At 38.5% G+C, this 5,705-nt stretch overlaps 1 long non-coding RNA gene across 1 annotated transcript; it reads left to right on the top strand.

Annotated features, from left to right (window-relative positions):
- The first annotated feature begins 715 nt into the window (after window positions 1–715).
- On the top strand, window positions 716–2,093 carry LOC110508320 (uncharacterized). The gene is made up of 3 exons (XR_002471269.3): window positions 716–1,256; window positions 1,397–1,925; window positions 2,023–2,093. It is a non-coding gene; the product is annotated as an uncharacterized LOC110508320 (long non-coding RNA).
- The last annotated feature ends 3,612 nt before the right edge of the window (window positions 2,094–5,705 follow it).

Raw genomic sequence — 5,705 nt, 5'->3', positions numbered from 1 at the left:
CCCCGACCTCAACCCAATTTAGATGGTTTGGGATGAGTTGGACTGCAGAGTGACGGAAAAGCAGCCAACAAGTGCTCAGCATATGTGGGAACTTGTCTTGAAGCTGTTGGAAAAGCATTCCAGGTGAAGCTGGTTGAGAAAATGCCAAGAGTGTGCAAAGCTGTCATCAAGGCAAAGGGTGGCTACTTTGAAGAATCTAAAATATGTTTTAATTTGTTTTTTTTTGGTTACTATATGATTCCATATGTGTTATTTCTGCAATGCAGAAAATAGTAAAAATAAAGAAAAACCCTTGAATGAGTAGATGTGTCCAAACTTTTGACTGGTACTGAATAATTTAGGTGTTTTGACCGAGTGGGTTTTTCCTATTCATAAGTATAGCCCCAAAAAGTAGATAGCTGCCTAGATAGCTCACTTTTTTCATGCAAGTCAAGGATAACAATTTATTTCCGTTATACACCTTTTGGCTCTTAAATGGTTTATTTTTTACAAATGTGTGCTTGTATAAGAAGTACTTACATCAAATTGTATTTGTCACATGCAACCGAAAACAATGGGTGTAGACTTTCCTCTGAAATTCTTGCTTTTGACCCCTTCCCAACAATGCAGAGTTTTAAAAAATGATGCAAATATAATGTAAGAGGAATATACAGGGAGTAACCGTACCAGATCAGGTGTCTGTATATGAAGGCATGGTAAAGTGACCAGGCATCAGAATAGATGATAATAAGAGTAAAATAAAGAACTGAGTAGTAGCAGCGTGTGCGTGTGTGTGCGTTTGCGTGTGTTTGTGTTGTGTTGGATATGTGTGTGTGTGCGTATGTAGTGTATGTGAATGTTTGTGTGATTTATGTGAGAGTGCCAGTGGTGTGTGTGAGTGAGTTTGAATATAGTGTGTATAATATAATCTTGTGAGTCTTGTGGTTCTTGTCCACATGAACAATGCTAATTAAATGTATTTTAGAAGGTTACATTTTATGACATTTGTATAACAGTCACATGCTAACTGCTAACCGCTCACTATCTTAGAGGTAGATACCATGCAATTTCGCCTTAGCTTTGTTGATCTTCTGTTGTTGTTTTCTTTCCATTGGTTTTTGTAACATTTAATACACATGCCTAAAAGGGATTTTAATGTATTTGAGAATTTGTTTTGTTTCCATATGCTGAATGGAGAGAATAAACTGTGCAGACCCGAGGATGTGCAAATTACAGAAGAGATGAACAAGCCTTGGAATTGTGTGGGTCAACGCTAGGTAAGAATGTTCAAGGGAATAGACTAAATGCGTCAGAATAATTTTAAACTGCAAATCTTCAGAACATGTAAAACCATGCAGCACCTTTTAATTCTAAATTGCTGATCTGCAATTAATACATCCCCCTAACCTTTCCACAGAAACATTGGAGATGCAAACAGATGGTGCCTGAAATCTTAATGATAGAAGCATTATTTTTTGAATTTTTGATGCATTACTTTTGGTAATGTACATTTCTTTCAAATTTGATTCACCATTTCCTTTTTCTTTAAAGATGTGAAGATATAAGATAGCTTCATGACTTAGTAAGCTTTGACAGTCATGTTTGTTTCTAATTACTTCAATAGCTCTCTTCAAATGTGTCTGTCCCCTTTTGTTTCTATAGGCTTGAGAGAGAATGTGCTGTGCATCATTGGAAGGTCATAACATAATTGATAGCAGAAATGAACAAGGCTTGCTAAGAATTTTGTCCAAGGAAATATACTAAATAAATATACTGCAATCCTTTTTCAGGACAATGTATGTCACTTTAAATTCAAAATTGCTGATCTGCAATTAATAATTACCCCTAATTACTCATTCCCCTGTCCACAGCAACATCGATGGTGCTAACTGATGGGTGCCTGCCTGATGTCTGAGGTTCAGTGAGGCTCAGTGTCAGTATTGAAGGTAAGATTGAACTTTAGTTGAACATGTTTTCAATAATATTTTAATAATAATAATATTTTTTCCCCAATTTGATTCAACGTTTTCTTTTTCTTTACAGATGTGAAACTAGATGGAACACCCCACTAGATGCAATCATTCAGTTGCAGAATTATTTTAAATAAAACATTTACATATTAAGGGGTAATTAAGTGTTTATTTATGTTACATTTAATTGAACTGCATGTCATATATATATTGTGGATGCATTTCCTGATTGTATGTGAAATATTTAAAATAGTTTTTGTGTTACATTTCATGTACATGCACAAATATATTTTCAGATGCATTTCAAATACATGTTGCATTATATGTCAAAATGCATCCCTCCAAAATATTTGATATACATTTTTCCCCCCGTATTGGATGATGGTGGTCATTCAGAGTTCGAACTGCACAACTAAGAAGCCTCTCTTGAAAGCATTTATTTTCTGGCTCAGTCACTTCACCTTTGGCAGTTTTGAAGTTGCTCTAGAATCTTACCATTATAGTTTTTGGTATGCTGAATATTTTTTTATATTAAACCAAATCACTTCCTCACTGTAATAACAGGTTCAGAGAGGGGTTAACGGATAGACAGAGGAAGAGGAAGGACAGAGTAGAAAAAGAGAGGAGGAGAAATTAGGGGGTATTGTACTTGGCGGGGTCAGTGCTCTTGGCTCATTGCTACCGGTAATGTTACCTCCGCTTTACACACACACACACACACACACACACACACACACACACACACACACACACACACACACACACACACACACACACACACAGTGCCGTTTCTAGACATAAGTGACGTAAGCGGCCGTTAGGGGGCCCCCAACCAGGAAGTCGGTCAGTGTCTCAACTCACTGTTAGTTAGGAAAGTAAAATGCACAACGTGCAATTTTGAAATTAAATTTAGCAATGCATCAGCAGTTTCCCACTTGTTATGTCAGTCACTGACAGTTACTGAATTAGCTAACATTTTATAGATTGCTAGGTAAGTTCATCCAGCGAGCTATCTTAACCTTGTAGTAATCATAGCTGAACTACTGACTGGGCACTCAAGGCACGTGCCTTGGGGCCCTGACCTCTAGGGGGCCCTAATGGATTTTGTTAGTCACTCTCACTGATGTCATATGAACTTGGCATAAGTCATGGGAAAATGTGTAAAATTACAGGACATTTGCTTTAAAGCTGCAATATTTTCTCTCCTCCCATGGCAAAACGTGTACTGCAGAAAATCAGCTTTAAAATGTCACATTCTTCTTTCGACCGCATGGAAAAATGTGTACAATTGCAGGAAATGTGTTTTAAAACTGCAAAATGTTCTCTCTGCCCTATAGATATTTTTTTGGAGAATTGCAGGGGGGGCACTAAAATGTTTTGCCTGTGAGGTGGGGGTGTAACCAAAACTCACTTAGGGCCCCCAAAAAGCTAGAAACAGCCTTGCACACACACACACACACACACACACACACACACACACACACACACACACACACACACACACACACACACACACACACACACACACACACACACACCGAAGTGTAGAGTGTTACCTCCGCTTTATTCATCTGTTGGCATTCTTTACAGCCTTTTGATACAGTTTCCTATTCTGTCATCTGCATTAGCATTCACTTCCTTTGCACAATCTGTCTTCATCCCAAATGGCATCATATTCCCTACATAGTGCACTACTGTTGACCAGAGGGTTCAAAAGTAGTGCACTTTATAGGGAAAAGGGTGCCATTTGGGATGCACACTGTCCTCTGATCCTTTCGGTTTTTGTTCGGAAACAGGCTTTTTTTATGCTTGTAGCTCAGTTCTTCTTCAGGTTCAAACTTCGTGAAACCAGACTGACCATTGCGCGCACGATCGTTTCACTTCACTTGATACGTGCAGTGAAAAATAATGTAAGCTTGTGAGATCAGGCTGGTTTAACAAGCCAATAACGCTCTTTCCTCTGCATAAACACAATTTAGCTCTACATTTCCTTTCCATATTTCAATCCCAAAAATGAATACTATGATCATAACAATCTTCATTATAATGCATGATTCAATGGTAGAAAAAACAAAGTCATCACAATGGACCTTTAAAGCATCACCTTTTATAAAAAATGATATTATAATTCTGTTCATACTGTACATTCCTTTCTCACTCTGGATATTCAGGACTGGGTCTGCCACTGTGAGGATGCACAATGAAACTCACCAGAGTTGATTTCATTAGTGCTCACTGTAGCAAAAAGTTTTGCAACAGAAACAGTGTTTATTATTGGAGAAATTCAGATAGCCTCTCCCTGTTTCAGTCCGTTTCTTCCATTTGGTTCCAAATGAACACGACTCAGAAGTACCAGTGTGTGACAGTGTAACTAATGAGCTGCGATGCAACTCACAGTTTACCGTTTGGCCAGTAGAATGAGCCAGATGTCTATTCTTCTTCTTACATCTTCTCAGCCGTTGGTTGATATGCAAGGATTTAGGTTGATGTAAGGATACACAACCAGGTAGTGCGATACCTCTCCTGGAGCATTCCAGTCAAGCTATTAGGCTTCTGCAGTTTAGCTCAGTCTTCATACCTGAAAGTGTGGATACAAAAGTTAAGTCTGAAATTGCACCCCATTCCCTATCAAGTGCACTACTTTAGACCAAAGCCAGTAGTGCACTATGTACTATGTAGTGCACTATGTAGAGAATATGGTGCCATTTGGGATGCAAGCAAAAGTCTCCAAACAATACCATTTTTGTGATTTATTATTAAATCTCAATCTTTTGTATAATTTCCGCCAATATTTTGAAAGTGGTGCTCACGAGCCAAAAGTGGTCCCTGTTTTTTGTGTTCGACGTCATCCATTTGTGTACTGTCATCATTTCGTATGATACATCCTGCAAAACATTGTACGATTATTTATTTAAATGTTCTATCTGTTACGAATTTGTTGTGCTTAACATCACAGATTTCATCTTTAAATGATTTATTAAGTGATTTACAAATGTTTTGTTGTTTGTTGTTTGTTTTTTCATTGTTGGACAAAAAGACTGTACAATCACCAGGAAATGACCTCAACTTAATTTTAATTCAGGAAATCTGTTCCCAAGTATTCCTACGCTTAAATAAAGACACATATGTAATGATATCCCAATGTAATAAATTATTGTGTTTTTTTCTGGGCTTCTTGCAGTCAATTTGCAGTGCACAAATTTAGAATTATATTCCAGCCCCCCTACCAGAGAAAAATGGCCCGCGGCAGAATATAGTTGGGGACCCCTGGTCTACATTCAGAGTATTTGCACAATTGATCATCATCTCATGAAATAATCAGATTTGGATCTTGGATCTCTTGGATCCGTTATATCGGTCTATTGAAGACTTTATCGCACCAGATTGTTTTGCTAAGGGTGTATCTGTTTTATGGGCTTACTGTTAGTTTCCTGTATGCAGCCAAAACTGACAGAGGAATGTGGACAGATACCTACTAGAGCAGCACAGCCCTCTCAAGATTCTGAGCCTGCCTGTCAGGGTTGGTTTTACAAAGCCAAAGTCCCTGAGGGGAGAGCATAAAATACAAGACAATTCTCAAAGCTGCTAATGAGAACCTTGACGACCTTATATCTAGCTGGTGGGGGATTCCGGTGGGGTGCCCCCACCCAGGTAGTGTCAGTAACTAGCTGCAGTAACCCATGGGGAGCGGTCACCTTCGGACAATCAGAGAGGGGGCCCTGGTGGCACAAAATAATCAAAGGTCTGACTGCACAG

This window comes from Oncorhynchus mykiss, chromosome 28 (assembly GCF_057628025.1).
Source record: "Oncorhynchus mykiss isolate SJ-2025 chromosome 28, ASM5762802v1, whole genome shotgun sequence".
In the NCBI taxonomy this organism is placed as follows: Eukaryota; Metazoa; Chordata; class Actinopteri; order Salmoniformes; family Salmonidae; genus Oncorhynchus; species Oncorhynchus mykiss.
This window is presented reverse-complemented; position numbering and strand designations above follow the sequence as displayed.